This window comes from Hyperolius riggenbachi, chromosome 11 (genome assembly GCF_040937935.1).
Source record: "Hyperolius riggenbachi isolate aHypRig1 chromosome 11, aHypRig1.pri, whole genome shotgun sequence".
Classification (NCBI taxonomy): domain Eukaryota; kingdom Metazoa; phylum Chordata; class Amphibia; order Anura; family Hyperoliidae; genus Hyperolius; species Hyperolius riggenbachi.
In genome coordinates this window covers 200,798,753-200,817,323 of record NC_090656.1, presented here as the reverse complement: position 1 = coordinate 200,817,323, position 18,571 = coordinate 200,798,753, and the positions used below count along the sequence as shown (strand labels likewise).

Below are 18,571 nucleotides of genomic sequence, written 5' to 3'. Positions count from 1 at the left end.
CCTGAAGGGCTGCACATGGAAGAGGGTCCTGCTGTACCTGAAGGGCTGCACATGGAAGAGGGTCCTGCTGTACCTGAAGGGCTACATATGGAAGAGGGTCCTGCTGTACCTGAAGGGCTGCACATGGAAGAGGGGACCTGCTGTACCTGAAGGGCTACACATGGAAGAGGGTCCTGCTGTACCTGAAGGGCTGCACATGGAAGAGGGGACCTGCTGTACCTGAAGGGCTACACATGGAAGAGGGTCCTGCTGTACCTGAAGGGCTACATATGGAAGAGGGTCCTGCTGTACCTGAAGGGCTGCACATGGAAGAGGGGACCTGCTGTACCTGAAGGGCTACACATGGAAGAGGGTCCTGCTGTACCTGAAGGGCTACACATGGAAGAGGTTCCTGCTGTACCTGAAGGGCTGTACATGGAAGAGGGGACCTGCTGTACCTGAAGGGCTACACATGGAAGAGGGTCCTGCTGTACCTGAAGGGCTGCACATGGAAGAGGGTCCTGCTGTACCTGAATGGCTGCACATGAAAGAGGGTCCTGCTGTACCTGAAGGGCTGCACATGGAAGAGGGGACCTGCTGTACCTGAAGGGCTACACATGGAAGAGGGTCCTGCTGTACCTGAAGGGCTACACATGGAAGAGGGTCCTGCTGTACCTGAAGGGCTGCACATGGAAGAGGGTACCTGCTGCACCTAAAGGGCTACACATGGAAGAGGGTCTTGCTGTGCCTGAAGGGCTGCACATGGAAGAGGAGACCTGCTGCACCTAAAGGGCTACACATGGAAGAGGGTCCTGCTGTACCTGAAGGGTTGCACATGAGAGAGGGTCCTGCTGTACCTGAAGGGCTGCACATGGAAGAGGGTCCTGCTGTACCTGAATGGCTGCACATGAAAGAGGGTCCTGCTGTACCTGAAGGGCTACACATGGAAGAGGGTCCTGCTGTACCTGAAGGGCTACAAATGAAAGAGGGGACCTGCTATATGAGGGCAAGGGAGGCTGTGGTGAAAGGCAAGATTGAAGGATGAAGAAGAAAGTAGGTAAAAAAAAATCAGTTTTGTAAAATTAATACCTATTACAAAATGAAGAATGAATGATGATGAAGAAGAAAGGATGAATGAAGAATGGATGAAGAAGAAAGGTAGTTCGGGGCGAGACAGGTAACTTGGGCACCCTGCAGCAGTGCCCGCAATTTGCAAATGGCAAAATATATATAAATTCAGTTCCAGAGGTGAAACTTTATTGATTCTACACAATTAATAATCAGTTAATTTATACGATCTTGGCAAGCGACTCTCATGAACCTGGTGGTAGTTACATGGTTGTTTCATCATTGCAGCATCCTGAGAGTATCAGCAGCAGCTCTGCCATCTGGGAGGGGCACAGAGGCTGCGCCCCCAGGAGACCCCATACTCCTCACTAGCAGCTGCTCTAGTGACAAGGAGGGGGTGACGGATTGTGTTCCTTGCCGACATCCATCCAGGTTCCAGGGACACATACCAATCTAGTGTTAACTACTTCCACCCCAGACCCAGCTTTATGAAACACCTGCACGATGTACATGTATACTGTATATCACTAATCCTATTTACAACTCACCTGCCTTCCCTTAGCCTGTTTTGGCTGTAATGTGATTCTGTTATGGTGCCCATACATCAGACGATATACGGGGAGATCGACCAAGAGACAGATCTCTCTCTATGGTCAAATCTGATCGGAAAGAGATCTGTTGCTTGCCCATACACCAGCAGACCAATTCCTGAGAGATTTTCATCCGATTCGATAATAATTATCGAATTGGATGCTCTATTGGCTGCCAAGTCGAGTGATGTATGGGCACCTTAAATCTCTCTGCAGTTTCAATAGCTACTCTTTGCTTATCGCTCTCTGTTACCTGTTAAGAGGTCAGGAAACGTATGTGTTATTGTGAGAAGTACTTCTGACAGCAGGAGGAGCAAGGAGTGAGGAGAAATGTTCTCAGTATAACTATTGATACATATGTAACACTAATAGCATGTATCCACTCATGGCCACTTTAACCATCAATACATTTGAAATCTTGAAATCGTTTGGCTGGGACCACTTTCACGAAATGCTAAAATTTTAAAATACACGTAAACACATACAAATGAGAAGTACATTTCCTCCAGAGTAAAATGAACTATGATTTACTTTTTTCCTATGTTGCTGTCACTTACAGTAGGTAGTAAAAATCTCACAGAACCGACAGGCTTTGGACTAGTCCATCTCCTCACGGGGGACTCTCAGCATGGCCTTTATTGTTTATAAAGCCACTCTCTGCAAAGGATTTATGCAAAGATGCTGCCCACCTTCCCTGCTCACTATTTTTGACAGTTGGACGGCGCAGCTGCCATTTATTAAGCACTTTTGAAAATAAAATAAACCCTGAGAATCCCCCATGAGGAGATGGGCTAGTCCAGTCTTTTCTGTCAGATTTCTACTACCTACTGTAAGTGACAGCAGCATAGAAAAACGTAATTTATGGCTAATTTTGCTCTGGAAGAAATGCACTTTTGTTTTGTATGTGTTTACATGTATTTTAAATGTTAGCATTTTCGCAATAGTGGTACTTTAACCACTTTACCCCCCGTGGTACGGATTTCTCCGTCCCTTTTTCCATCCTTATAAAACCAAGGGACGGAAAAATCCGTACCTCCCGCGCTACCGCCCGCTCGCCCGGAGATCAATGAACGTGAAAATCCATTCCCGTTCGTTGATCTAAGCCCCCGCAATGATCTGCTGCTTCTATGAGAAACAGCGCGATCATCATGGGCATCCGCACATATGGCAAAACCGGGCATCTGCCCGACCCTGGCCGCCCGCTGCCCCCCCCCCCCCCCCCTGGCCGCGTTCTCGTGCAGCCAGCAGGAGGGGAGCAGCGCAGAGAAGAGAGAGCTATGGGCACAGTGGGGAAGGGCGAACGTCTCCCCCCCCCTTCCCTCACCTTAGGGGGCTCTCTTCCTCGCTGTCCCCTCCGGAACGAATTGTGCAGCGGCTGGGCAGCAGCTGGAACTTACCTCGTCTCGCTCCTGCGCCGGAAGTTCTGGTGCCGCACTCTGGTCTGGATCAGACCAGAGTAGCGGCTAAGCGATCCAGCGCGTGCGATGAGACGAGGTAAGTTCCGCCCGCTGCCCAGCAGCTGCACACTTCGTTCTGAAGGGGAGAGTGAGCCCCCTAAGGTGAGTGCCCATAGCTCTCCCTCTTCTCTGCGCTGCTCCCCTCCTGCTGGGCCACACCTGGCTACTTATTCTGGGGACATATTGTGAGAAAACGCGGAAAAGCCGCCGCAAGTACTCAGAGTAGGGCGGCTGATTCCGCGTTTAACATGGCAGGTTGCGCGCAGAGACCTGCATTCACTGGCTTGACAGAGCGCGGAGAAACCGCCGCATGCCCAGAGAACAGGGCGGCGGATTCCGCATCCGACACGGCGCATAGGCCAACTTCTGTCAGTACTGCTGAACGCGGAGAAAACGCCGCATGCTCGGACAGCGGTGCGGCGGATTCCGCATCCAAAACAGTAGAGGCATTACAACACATGTCTGGTGTGGCTGGGACTGATAGTCCACACAGGTTCAGAAGGACGCGTGCGCGCGCGGAGAGGCAGAGCATTTATGACAGCCAGAAGGGTGTCAGCTGACCCGGCTAGTCTTAGGATTCTATATCTGTCTCCTGTATCTGTACTGTATCTGTCCGTGTGTTAACGACCTGGCCTGCCCGACCTCGAGAACTCTCTCTCCTGTTGAGAGATAGTTCACAGATCTGTCAGTGACACTCCTTCTTTGGTGTCACTCACATTCTGTCCTTCCCACTCTCGGTCTGACTTCTCCCTGCAGAGAGCTCAGACCAACGGAAGGAACTTTCTGCGGAGCAGTACTCCTTATTGCTCTAGCACCTGATATTCAGGTGCGGTCCTCAAAGTATTACTGTTGCACTAAAACACTCTCATCTCTCAGGTGTCCAGAGGTTAGAGATATATCTGATTATCGGTGATACTGCAGATCATCAATAATCGGGTATATATCTGCATTCTCGGTGATACTGCAGATCACCGGTAATCAGATCCTCTCTGTGTTACACGGATCGTTACACATATACCCCTGCCTACATATACTGGGAACATATACCCCTGGCTATATATACTCGGCACATATACCCCTGGCTACATATACTGGGCACATATACCCCTGCCTACATATACTGGGCACATATACCCCTGCCTACATATACTGGGCACATATACCCCTGCCTACATATACTGGGCACATATACCGCTGCCTACATATACTGGGCACATATACCCCTGCCTACATATACTGTGCACATATACCCCTGCCTACATATACTGGGCACATATACCGCTGCCTACATATACTGGGCACATATACCCCTGACTACATATACTGGGCACATATACCGCTGCCTACATATACTGGGCACATATACCCCTGCCTACATATACTGGGCACATATACCTCTGCCTACATATACTGGGCACATATACCGCTGCCTACATATACTGGGCACATATACCCCTGCCTACATATACTGGACACATATACCCCTGCCTACATATACTAGGCACATATACCCCTGCCTACATATACTGGGCACATATACCCCTGACTACATATACTGGGCACATATACCGCTGCCTACATATACTGGGCACATATACCCCTGACTACATATACTGGGTACATATACCCCAGCCTACATATACTGGGCACATATACCCCTGCCTACATATACTGGGCACATATACCGCTGCCTACATATACTGGGCCACATATAACGCTGCCTACATATACTGGGCACATATACCCCTGACTACATATACTGGGCACATATACCCCTGGCTACATATACTGGGACATATACACCTGCCTACATATACTGGGCACATATACCCCTGCCTACATATACTGGGCACATATACCCCTGCCTACATATACTGGGCACATATACCCCTGGCTATATATACTGGGCACATATACCCCTGCCTACATATACTGGGTACATATACCCCTACCTACATATACTGGGTACATATACCCCTGCCTACATATACTGGGCACATATACCCGACTACATATACTGGCCACATTATTATTATTTATTGTATTTATAAAGCGCCAACATATTACGCAGCGCTGCACAATAGATAAATGGGTTAACATACAGGTAGAACATTCGGAAACTCACAACAAAACAAGATCATGCAAATGATTTGATAACAATACAGTGTCATAGGTCAAAATAGAGACTGTTCGAGTCTACAAGAGGGGTGGTTGTGAGTAAGATTGCATAATCAAGCTGGATACATTAGGGAGGAGGGCCCTGCCAGAGGCTTACAATACAGTACATATACCCCTGACAACATATACTGGGCACATATACCCCTGCCTACATATACTGGGCACATATACCTCTGGCTACATATACTGGGCACATATACCCCTGCCTACATATACTGGGCACATATACCCCTGGCTACCTGTTCTGAGGACAGCTCTACCCCTGGCTACCAGTTCTGGGGACATCTATACCGCTGGCCACCTATAGACCTGGGGCTACCTATTTTTGGGGAACCACTGCTGTCAGATTGAGTGTATTTTGGGGAACTGCTGTCAGGTGAGAGGTGTCTACCATATTAAGGGGGCATTCTGCCTATTTATGTGAAATGCTGTCTATTTATGTGCCTCATGACTGCTGAATTTGTCTTGTTGGGGGCCTCATGGTTACTGACTTTGTCTTGTTGGGGGCCTCATGATTTGTTGGGGGCCTCAAGATTGCTGAATTTGTCTTGTTGGGGGCCTCAGGATTGCTGAATTTGTCTTGGTGGGGGCCTCATGATTGCTGAATTTGTCTTGTTGGGGGCCTCATGATTGCTGAGTTGGTCATGTTGGGGGCCTCATGATTGCTGAATTTGTCTTGATGGGGGGGCCTCATGATTGCTGAATTTGTCTTGTTGGGGGTCACATGATTGCTAACTGCGAGACTATGGAAAAAGCTGAATCATCATCATATGAGACAATAGCATTAAACCTACTTTTTCCACTTTTTAAAACAGAAAATGAAACTGGGAGGTTCTAAAAAAAATGAATACATTTTTCAGGAGTAGGATGGATGAAATTGTTTATCTTCGCAGTTTATTTTCAACTTGGATTTTCCATAATATTCATGTATGAGTTAAAACGTTTGTATTTAGTTTAAATTGCTGTTGGCACTTTGTGATAGTAAAGTGACTTTGCAGTTTGGACACTCGACCTCCAAAAGGTTCGCCACCACTGTCCTAATCTAATGTCCCACCATTGCTTAGTTCATGTAAACTTGTCTCCATCCACGACCACACCCACATTCTGGTTCATGACCACACCCATTTTTCGGCACGGTAGCCCCACTTTTTGGCGCGCCACACAACACCACCCCAGATTTTCCCCACTTTTTCCTCCCCCCTTTTTGCCCCCCCACCCCTGGAAAATTTTCTGCGGACGCCCATGGCGATCATTGTGATTTTCCCAGCCTCATAGTGGTTCCTGTAAGCGTCCTTCCGGATGCTTACATGTCGCATGAACAAAACATCACTGTGGCCATCTTGTGGCCAAATAGTAAAACTACACCCTAAAGCATTTTACATATACAAATACATTAGTTTTACACAATAAATTAACTCATTACCTGCCACACTCCCCAAATTTTTTTTTTTTAATTAAAAAAAAAAACAATAAAAAAAACATAGTTATCTTAGGGACTGAACTTTTTAAATATTTGTGTCAAGAGGGTATAACACTGTTACTTTATAAACTATGGGCTTGTAATTAGGGATGGATGCAAAACTGAAAAAAATGCACCTTTATTTCCAAATAAAATATTGGCGCCAAACATTGTGATAGGGACATAATTTAAACGGTTTTATAACGGGACAAATGGGCAAATACATTTCATGGGTTTTAATTACAGTAGCATGCCTTATTTAAAAACTATAATGGCCGAAAACTGAAAAATAATAATTTTTTTCACACATTTTCCCATTAAAACACATTTAGAATAAAATAATTCTTGGCATAATGTCCCACCTAAAGAAAGCCTAATTGGTGGCGAAAAAAACAAGACATAGTTCATTTCATTGTGATAAGTAATAATAAAGTTATAGACGAATGAATGGAAGGAGCGCTGAAAGGTTAAAATTGCTCTGGTGTTCAAGGGGTAAAACACCTCAGTGGTGAAGTGGTTAATCGCAAAGTGGAACTCAATTATAAAGATGAAAGACAAAAAAAGAGCACTCACAGTATGCGTGTGAAGGAGGAGGTACTGCCCTGCCAGGACGGGTCTCACCTGGATTGGTGGACTGTGGGTTTAGAAAAGCTGTGAATGGCGTTTGTCCCACTCTTGGCCAGAGACCAGGCACAGGCAGTTCAGAGATGCTGGAGGAGGAGCCAGGAGTCGGCACAGGAGTTCCGATGTGGAGACTAGCCGTATCCATCACAGAATACTTCCAGCAGAAACTTTTAAACCTAAAAATCTCCATGAACTGCTAACTTATTGTACTTCTACCTCACCCTCTTCCATGTCCCCCACTTCCCCCTGAGTTGGCAATGCCTGTATGAATCTTGGTCATGCCAATAAAGCTATCTTTGATTTGAGTGACAACACTGTGTGCATCGCTACAGTAACTTGTTTACTGAGAACGCCACTATCACTTGGTTAGATGAGCAGTATGCAGGTGGTTTGGTAGGTGAAAGAAGGGCAGGTCTGGTGTTTAGCTTAAACTTTCTATTGCATTACAACATATTTCACAGAGTAACTCCCCTCGTTTCTTCAGGTCCTACAGCGGCAGTGAGGCAGCATATATTCATTGTAGTGTATGCCTCAATGTATGGTCGCGCCGCAACACTACCTGCAATGCAAATTTTTGGCTGTGTTTAGTGTGAAAGGACCCTTATAAGTAAGAGAGGTTGGGTACTATTTGATGGGTAAGACTACTGTTTCATCTACTGAAGATTATTACATGTGGATTGTCTGCCATCTCCTGACCAGCTGTGGTATTACAAAGCAATCACAGAAGGCGTAAATCATAAATACCTGTTTTAAGAAGGCACATCTCTGTTTTGTATAAGGCCTAAATCTATCCATACATGGGTGAAAGCAGGGGTCGAGTCCTGCGTGAACGCTGGGGGGGGGGGGGGGGGGGGAACGATGTCCACTTACTATTATTGCAGAGTGGACGTCGTCCACCCTAGCACCCTGGAGGGGAGCAGCGCAGTGGAGAGGAGCATTGGGCAGAGCAGCGGGGAAGGGCGGATGTTTCCCTCCCCCTTCCCTCACCTCGGGGCTCCTCTTCCTGCCTCTCCCCTCCAGAACGATTGTTGCGGTGGCTGGCAGCAGGCATCAGTGGACAGGACTTACTTCCTCCTGTTCCGTCGGGTTGACACTGTGCGTGCAGCTAGTCTGGTCTAGTGAAGACCAGAGCAGCGACACGAACAGCGTCAAATCGCCGGAACAGGAGGAGGTAAGTCCCGCCCACTGATGCCCGCTGCCAGCCACCGCAACAATCGTTCTGGAGGGGAGAGGCAGGAAGAGGAGCCCCGAGGTGAGGGAAGGGGGGGGAGGGAAACATCTGCCCTTCCCCACTGCTCTGCCCAATGCTCCTTTCCACTGCTCCCCTCCAGCTGGGGGGACACCTGGCTACATATACTGGGGACACCTATACACCTGGATACATATCCTGGGGACACCTATACACCTAGCTATACTGGGGCCACTATACACCTGGCTACATATACTGGGGACACCTATACACCTGGCTACATATACTGGGCACATATACACCTGCCTTTACTGGGGTCACCTATACACCTGGCTACATATACTGGGGCCACTATACACCTGGCTACATATACTGGGGACACCTATACACCTGGCTATACTGGGGACACTATACACCTGGCTACATATACTGGGGACACCTATACACCTGGCTACATATACTGGGCACATATACGCCTGGCTATACTGGGGGCACCTATACACCTGGCTACATATACTGGGGACACCTATACACCTGGCTACATATACTGGGGACACCTATACACCTCGCTACATATACTGCGGACACCTATACACCTGGCTACATATACTGGGGACACCTATACACCTGGTTACATATACTGGGCACATATACACCTGCCTTTACTGGGGTCACCTATACACCTGGCTACATATACTGGGGCCACTATACACCTGGCTACATATACTGGGGACACCTATACACCTGGCTTTACTGGGGCCATTTTACACCTGGCTACATATACTGGGGACACCTATACACCTGGCTACAAATACTGGGCACCTATACACCTGGCTACATATACTGGGGACACCTATACACCTGGCTACATATACTGGGGACACCTATACACCTGGCTACATATACTGGGGACACCTATACACCTCACTACATATACTGCGGACACCTAGAAAACCTGGCTATACTGGGGACACCTGAACACCTGGTTACATATACTGGGGACACCTGGCTATACCGGGGACACCTATAGACCTGGCTCCCTATACTGGTGACATCTCTACGTCTGGCCACCTATTCTGGGGACAACTATACACATGGCTACTTATACTGGGGAAACCTATAGACCTGGCTAGCTATACTGGGGGTACCTATTTTGGGGGAACTGCTGTCAGATCTGTATTTTTGGGGAACCGCTGATGCCAGATTACGTGTATTTTGGGGAACCGCTGCCAGATTGTGTATGTTGGGGGACCACTGCTGCCAGATTACGTGTATTTTGGGTGATCCACTGCCAGGTTTCGCGTATTTTGGGGAACTGTTTCCAGATTATGTGTATGTTGGGGTAACTGCTGCTGCCAGATTGTCTATTTTGGGGGAACAACTGCCATATTATCTGTATTTTGGAGGAACCTCTGCCAGATTATGTGTATTTTTGGTGAAATGCTGACAGATTACATCTACCGTATATTCTCGCACATAAGCCGACCCGCATATAAGCCGACCCCCCAACTTTTACCTGAAAAAACAGGGGAAAATGATTGACCCCCATATAAGCCGGGGGGTAGAAAATGCTGGCCGCCTTATTCCCCTAGTGTGTCCCAGTATAGCTAGTAAAGTGCCCAGTATGGGTAGGTAGTGCCCAGTATAGCTAGTATAGTGCTCAGTTTAGCTAGTATAGTGCTCAGTATAGCTAGTATAGTGCCCCAGTTTAGCTAGTATAGTGCTCAGTATAGCTAGTATAGTGCTCAATATAGCTAGTATAGTGCCCCAGTTTAGCTAGTATAGTGCTCAGTATAGCTAGTATAGTGCTCAGTATAGCTAGTATAGTGCTCAGTATAGCTAGAATAGTGCCCCAGTTTAGCTAGTATAGTGCTCAGTATAGCTAGTATAGTGCCCCAGTTTAGCTAGTATAGTGCTCAGTATAGCTAGTATAGTGCCCCAGTTTAGCTAGTATAGTGCGCAGTATAGCTAGTATAGTACTCAGTATAGCTAGTATAGTGCCCCAGTTTAGCTAGTATAGTGCTCAGTATAGCTAGTATAGTGCCCCAGTTCAGCTAGTATAGTGCGATGCGCCGTTACCAGGGGAACCGCTCTTTCCTGCCCCCTGCATCGTCACAGCAGCAGCGCCGGGCGCGCTGCTGTGATACAGTTACGGAGTCCGCAGGATGAAGAGGGGAACCCGGATTAGGAAGCGGCCGCTGAAGCAGGTAATTTAGCAGCAGCGGCGGCAGCGGAGGGAGGGAGGGGGCGAGCGAGCGGACGGGCAGGGGGCGCAGACCACCACCCACGACTCGCATACAAGCCGACCCCCCAACTTTTGGCCCCCTTTTTGGGGGTCAAAAATTCGGCTTGTATGCGAGTATATACGGTACTTTTTGGGGATAAACTACGGCAGAGCTCAAACTTCCCCTGGTAGACCTTTTATACCACTGCTAAGGCCATGTATATTTGGCCCCACCCATGACCATGCCCACGCTATGCTTAACCACACCCATTTTTTTGCCACGCCGCGCTTCCACTCACTTCTTTTTCCAGGACTAGACCCCTGGGTGAAAGCACATTGTAGCCCTCAGTGCTGGCTGAAGTTCAGTACAGATCTGACAGATAACATTAACCTCCTTGACGGTTATCTCGAGCTTAGCTCGGGGTAACCTGCGCAGGAGGATTTCTCAGGCCCCGCTGGGCCGATTTGCATAATTTTTTTTTCCTACACGCAGCTAGCACTTTGCTAGCTGCGTGTAGTATGCGATCGCCGCCGCTCGCCGCTAACCGCCGAGCCCCCCCCCCCCCCGGCCCAGACCCCTGCGTAGCCTGGCCAATCAGTGCCAGGCAGCACTGAGGGGCGGTTCGGGATTCCCTGTGACGTCCCGACGTCATCCCGCCCCGTCGCCATGGCGATCGGGGAAGCCCTGCAGGAAATCCCGTTCTCAACGGGATTTCCTGCATACTCTGATCGCCGAAGGCGATCGGAGTGGGTGGGGGGATGCCGCCGCTCAGCGGCTATCATGTAGCGAGCCCAGGGCTCGTTACATGATTTTAAAAAAAAAAAAAAATTAAAAAAAGTGCGGCGCTGCCTCCTTGCCGGATTTTTTAGACCGGCAAGGAGGTTAATAACTAATAGATGGACTGCAAAACTACCCACCTACCTGTTTCATAAATAGTTATCGCTGCTCATGACTTTTCTTAAGAGTGAATAGATTTAGCAATTGATTGGAATGATCACCATGTTCTGATGTAACCGAGGTAAGTGTTGCAAACTTCCATCACTCTGAAGCAGACAATGTTAAATGAATACAACATACCGTAGGTTTGCTAGATTACATGGAATCCTCAATCTAAGGAAATTAGAGTCTGAAAAACCTATCTCCAGTGTATTTTGAAATACAATTTAATGTAAGAAATGGTATGCTCATAGTTACCAAATTAAACTTTGGCGATTGAAACCAGGAAATGGCTATTATTGTTAAAGAGACACTGAAGCGAAAAAAAATATATGATATAATGAATTGGTTGTGTACTATGAATAATTACTAGAAGATTAGCAGCAAAGAAAATATTCTAATATTTTTATTTTCAGGTATATAGTGTTTTTTCTAACATTGCATCATTCTATAATATGTGCAGATTACACAACACTAAGCATTCAAAATGATTCTTTCAGAGCAGTCTAATGACCTCTCCTCTGGCAGAGAAAAAGTAAAAAGTCAGAAAACAGCCCTCTCCACGACTTTGAAAGTCGTAGAGCTTAATGACTTTTTTGTATAGAGATAACAACTGGAGTTTCTTAACTCTTCCTGCACTGGAAACAATTAGACTGATGTATCTGATCTTAATGTTTTATTTCTTAGCTGTACTACACATACAAATCATAATATCATATTTTTTTTTTCACTTCAGTGTCTCTTTTAAGCAGTGTTGGGGTTGAGGAGGGTGTGAGAAGCCTCTGGAGGAGGATCCAGAGGCTTCCCTTTTTGAGGTAGAAGAAAAAAAAAAAAGTATTTTTCCTTCCACCTCGGGTTTGCTTCAAGAGCTGCAATTGTAATAATAAGTGTAAACAGGAGCCATGACAGTGTGAGGTTGAATCTGGTTCATTCAGCTCCCAGGGGAAAGATTTCACATCAACATGTCACGCTGGTACGTGATGAGATAGCGTAACGTGAGGCAACTACACACAGATGTGTAACGTACAAATATACAAACAATAAGTATGTAAGGTCCAGACCGGTCCGTAGTCAACACAGAGTCAGAAATATCGAGGTACAGAGTAATGAGGCTAATACGTAGTAAATATTAAAGCAGGATCATACACAAGATCAGCTGTCAGTCTAAATGTAAGGGTGAGGCAATAACGTAGTCAGGGGCAGGCCGAGTCCGTAACAAATATCAGATAGCAGCGGTACAGAAGGACTAAACATGAGCAAGGTCAAGAGGCAGGCAAAAGTCGGTACACAGATAATATGCAATGAGATGTTACAATAATAATAATAATAACTAGCCAACCCGCGTCGTAGCATACGCCGCATCTATCTATCTAATAGAGTATGTGCCTCAACCTTGAAGCAAGAAGAAGTAGGCTTTCCATGAGAAAATGTATGCGTGCTCAAACACCAAGTTTAACCCTAGCAAGTCTGGCTTTGCAAATCCGGCCTAATTGGCTATTCATGAGGCAATGCTCATGCAAATATGCATTTGCTTTCGCATGCCAAACCATGCAGGATCCAAAAACCAATACCGCAAAGCGATCGCCCTGCGGGTATTAGTTCATGCTACATTAGCACTATCCAGGAGCGCCACGGGGAGGATTCCGAATGCCCCCATACAACCGGGGGACTGCGGGGTCCCAGGCTCTCTTACTGCCTGGGAACCACAGCGGCACCCCGGAGGGGGAGGCTGGGTGGCGCAGCTGCACCCCCCCAAGTGTGGTCAGCGCCGGGGAGAGCCATCCGCACCCACCTCCCAATATTAAAAACAGGCACTTACCTTAACGTCCATTGCGTTCTGCAACATGCACATTAACTTGGGGGCACCACATGAGAAAGGAGTGAAGCATGGGTCACTCCGAGCTTTAGAGCTCAGGGCTGGCTCACATACAACACTCCGGGGTGGGGGGAGGACAGGCGCAGACAACTCACTCCAGGGCTCACACCACCAGAGCAAGCCATCCACCACCTGCCTCCAAAGGATACAACTGCAAAAAATGCTTTCCATGAGAAAAATTTTGCGTGCTCAAACACCAAGTTTAACCCTAGCAAGTCTGGCTTTCCAAATCTGGCCTAATTGGCTATTCATGAGGCAATGCTCATGCAAATATGCATATGCTTTCGCATGCCAAACTATGCAGGGTCAAAAAACCAATACTGCAAAGTGCTCTCTCGCTGCCTGGGAACCACAGCGGCACCCCGGAGTGGGAGGCTGGGTGGCGCAGCCGCCCCCCCCCCCCCCCAAGAGTGGCCAGCGCTGGGGAGAGCCGACCGCACCCACCTCCTAATATTAAAAACAGCCACTTACCTTAACGTCCATTGGGTTCTGCTACATGCGCATTAATTTTCTCATGGAAAGCATTTTGTGCAGTTTGTATCCTTTGGAGGCAGGTGGTGGATGGCTTGCTCCGGTGGTGTGAATCCTGGAGTGAGTGTGCCTGTCCTCCCCCCCCCCCCCCCTCTGGAGTGATGTATGTGAGCTAGCCCTGAGCTCTAAAGCTCGGGGTGACCCATGCTTCTCTCCTTTCTCATGTGGTGTCCCCAAATTAATGCGCATGTAGCAGAACGCAATGGACGTTAAGGTAAGTGCCTGTTTTTAATATGTGTGCTCATTGTGTATTTGAATCCCATGAGTGGGGTGTGCACTTTTTTGCAGGTAAGCACTCATCTGTTTTTAAGTAGCGCTGTTCATTTCTTTGCTGTGTTTGATTTAATTCTGGTCAGCTGCTCCCACTTGTTAGTGTTTCTTTGGTGTATATGCAGAGCCTCTGTTTGGTTCAAGGTGCGTTCGTAGTTCCTGGGGGGGCTCAGCGCATCTCTGAGCTGAGGCCATTCAGGGGCGGCCTGGTGATGCGCTGATCCCACTTTTTCTGTTTTTAATATTGGGAGGTGGGTGCAGACGGCTCTACCCGGCGCTGGCCACACTTGGGGGGGGGGTCGTCCATGCCACCCAGCCTCCCCCTCCGGGGTGCCGCTGTGGTTTCCAGGCAGTGAGAGAGCCTGGGACCTGCGGTCCCCCCAGTTGTATAAAAAGGGGGCATTGGGAATCCTCCCCGTGGCGCTCCTGGAGGCCTGGAGCACACCAAAAACTGCTAGCAGATCCGCAAAATGCTAGCAGATTTTGAAACGCTTTTTCTTATTTTTCTGTAGCATTTCACCTAGCATTTTGCGGTTTTGTAAAGCGTTTTTGGTGTAGTAGATTTCATATATTGTTACAGTAAAGCTGTTACTGAACAGCTTCTGTAACAAAAACGCCTGCAAAACCGCTCTGAACTGCCGTTTTTCAGAGCGGTTTGCGTTTTTCCTATACTTTACATTGGAGGCAGAAACGCCTCCGCAATCCAAAAAATGCCTCACCTCGGGAGTATGCGTTTCAGCAAAACGCCTCCCGCTCTGGTGTGCACCAGCCCATTGAAATACATTACCCAAGCGTATCCACAGCCGCAAGTGGATCGCAAAACGCTGCCGAACCGCTCTGGTGTGCACTAAGCCGGATAGTGCTAATGTAGCATGTAGCAGGGTGACTGCTTTGTGGTATTGGTTTGTGCATGCATTTGCATGAGCATTGCCTCATGAACAGAAAATTAGGCCAGATTTGCAATGTCAGACTTGCTAGGGTAAGGCCTCTTTTCCATGGACTGTGAATAGGCAGTGAAATGGCTCTCAAACTCTCACAACTGCTCACTGCTGCCTGGTAACTGCTTGCTGCTGCCTGGTAACTGCTTGCTGCTGCTTGGTAACTGCTTGTTGCTGCCTGGTAACTGCTTGTTGCTGCCTGGTAACTGCTTGTTGCTGCCTGGTATCTGCTCACTGCTGCCTGGTAACTGCTTGCTGCTGCCTGGTAACTGCTTGTTGCTGCCTGGTAACTGCAGTTGTTGCTGCCTGGTAACTGCTTGTTGCTGCCTGGTAACTGCTTGTTGCTGCCTGGTAACTGCTTGTTGCTGCCTGGTAACTGCTTGCTGCTGCCTGGTAACTGCTTGTTGCTGCCTGGTATCTGCTCACTGCTGCCTGATAACTGCTAGCTGATGCCTGGTAACTGCTTGTTGCTGCCTGGTATCTGCTTGCTGAGCACACAGCTCAACAGTCCGTGGAAAAGAGGCCTTAAACTTGGTGTTTGAGCATGCATAAATTTTCTCATGCAAAGTACTTCTTCTTCTTGTTTGAAGGTTGAGGCACTTAGTCTATTATATATATAGATAATACTAGAATATATATGAAAATAATAAAGACTGACTAACTGGAGTACATATATATTGTGCGTCTACACAATATATCAATGTATCTCAAAGTAGCTTTCTAGCTAGACCTGAAACCAGCGACGGCATAGCTAGCATAGTTGCCCCAGTATAGGGAGTTTAGTTGCCCCAGTATGGCTAGTATAGTTACCCCAGTATAACTAGCATGGTGCCCCAGTATAGCTAGTATAGTGCCCAGTATGGGTAGGTAGTGCCCCAGTATAGCTAGTATAGTGCCCAGTATGGGTAGGTAGTGCCCTAGTATAACTAGTATACTGCCCAGTATAGCTAGTATACTGCCCAGTATAGGTAGTATAGTGCCCAGTATAGCTAGTATAGTGCCCAATATGTGTAGGTAGTGCCCCAGTATAGCTAGTATAGTGCCCAGTATGGGTAGGTAGTGCCCCAGTATAGCTAGTATAGTGCTCAGTATAGCTAGTATAGTGCCCAGTATAGCTAGTATAGTGCCCTAGGACAGTTCCGCGGCCCAACTGCAAACGTCCCACGGACCGGTGGTTGGGGACCCCTGCTTAATGTTTCCCTCCTCTGAGGTAAGTTTGACTTTTCATACCTTGCCTCGTATAGAGAAACTCCGACCAAGAATTGAACTGTATCCCAATCAGTAGCTGATACCCCCTTTTACATGAGAAATCCATTCCTTTTCACAAACAGACCATCAGGGGGTGCTGTGTGGCTGATATTGTGGTGAAACCCCCCCCCCCCCCCCAAAGAAACAAGAAAAGTACGTACTCTTGGAAGTTTCCTGTCTGTGAACCTTGCTGCATTATGGGAAATAGCTGTTTACAGCTGTTTCCAACTGCCAAAAAAAGCATGCAGCAGCTACACCACCTGCCAACAGTAAAAATGTCACCATGTAATAAATGTCAGAATGTAAATTAGGGATTTAAAACATTTTACAATGGGCAAACACTGACTAAATCATTTATACATAATTATTGTAAAAGTGAAGCACTTTTTTATTACATTATTTTCACTGGAGTTCCTCTTTAACCACTTAAGGACTGCAGTCATAAAACCCCTTAAAGGGAACCTGAAGCGAGGAAAATTATTTAAAATAAACACATGACGTAGCTGCAAATGAACATTACATACTTACCTCACCGTCAGTTCCTCTCAGAAGCTCACCATTTTCTTCTCACAGTGATCCCTTCCAGTTCTGCCAAGATTTTGTCAGAACTGAAATATACCAGTTGCTGTCAGTTATACATCAGCTGCTGTCAGTTACAACTGACTGTGCAAGGTAATGTCCATGTTTCCCTATGGCTCAAGTGGGTGATATTACAGTTTAAGTGTGCTGACCAGGAAGCTGTTATGGGGTAATGGCCATTGTTAAAATGGAGGACAGAGAATTCCATTGTTCACAGGGGACAAATGGGGTGCAGGAGAGGAGAAAGAGATTGATGAGCAGACTACATGGGAGGTAAGTATGACCTGTGTATGGTTATTTTGACTTTTTATTTTCAGTTCAGGTTCTCTTTAAGGACCAGACACTTTTTTTACATTCAGACCACTGCAGCTTTAACGGTTTATTGCTCGGTCATACAACCTACTATCTAAATTAATTTTACCTCCTTTTCCTGTCACTAATACAGCTTTCTTTTGGTGCTATTTGATTGCTGCTGTGATATTTAGTTTTTATTATATTCATCAAAAAAGACATGAATTTTGTAAAACAAAATGATTTTTTTAACTTTCTGTACTAACATTTTTCAAATAAAGTAAAATTTCTGTATACATTTTTGTCCAAATTTATTGTGCTACGTCTTTGATAAAAAAAAAAATCCAATAAGGGTATATTTATTGGTTTGGGTAAAAGTTATAGTGTTTACAAACCATGGAGCAAAAAGTGGATTTTCACATTTTGAAGCATCTCTGACTTTTCTGAGCACCTGTCAGGTTTCAAGAGGTGCTAGTATTCCAGGATAGTATAAATACCCCCCAAATGACCCAATTTCGGAAAGAAGACATCCCAAAGTATTCACTAAGAGGCATGGTGAGTTCATAGAAGATTTTATTTTTTGTCACAAGTTAGAGGAAATGACACACTCACTGAGGCGCTACACCAGTTATTGACGAAATTCTGTTTTGTCCCCACTTTTATTGCCTGATGAAGCGGGCTGGGCCTGCGAAGCGCGTTGCACTGTTTTTGGGGTACCGTATAATAAATGTATTGATTTATATGAAGACAGGATCTCGTGTCTGCTTTTGGGAAGCAAGCCCACCACTTCCTCCAAGCAATTTTTAAAAATTTTATTGACTTTTATCCTGCTGGCGCCTCTGTTTTACATACAAATCCGTTAGGTGTATGGTGAGTTCATAGAAGATTTTATTTTTTGTCACAAGTTAGTGGAATATGACACTTTGTAAAAAAAAACAATAAAAATCAATTTCCGCTAACTCTTGACAAAAAATAAAATCTTCTATGAACTCATCATAGATTTAACGGAATACCTTGGGGTGTCTTCTTTCTAAAATGGGGTCACTTGTGGGGTTCCTATACTGACCTGGCATTTTAGGGGCCCAAAACCGTGAGGAGTAGTCTAGAAACCAAATGCCTCAAAATGACTGTTC

At 46.7% G+C, this 18,571-nt stretch overlaps 1 protein-coding gene across 1 annotated transcript in view; it reads right to left on the bottom strand.

Moving 5' to 3' along the window:
• Nucleotides 1-16,771, bottom strand: part of TRIM66 (tripartite motif containing 66) — a 139,229-nt gene extending 122,458 nt beyond the window's left edge. Inside the window, 1 exon segment of the mRNA XM_068260166.1 lies at nt 16,730-16,771. The gene's annotated coding sequence lies outside the window, so the exon portion shown is untranslated.
• Between the last annotated feature and the right edge of the window lie 1,800 nt (nt 16,772-18,571).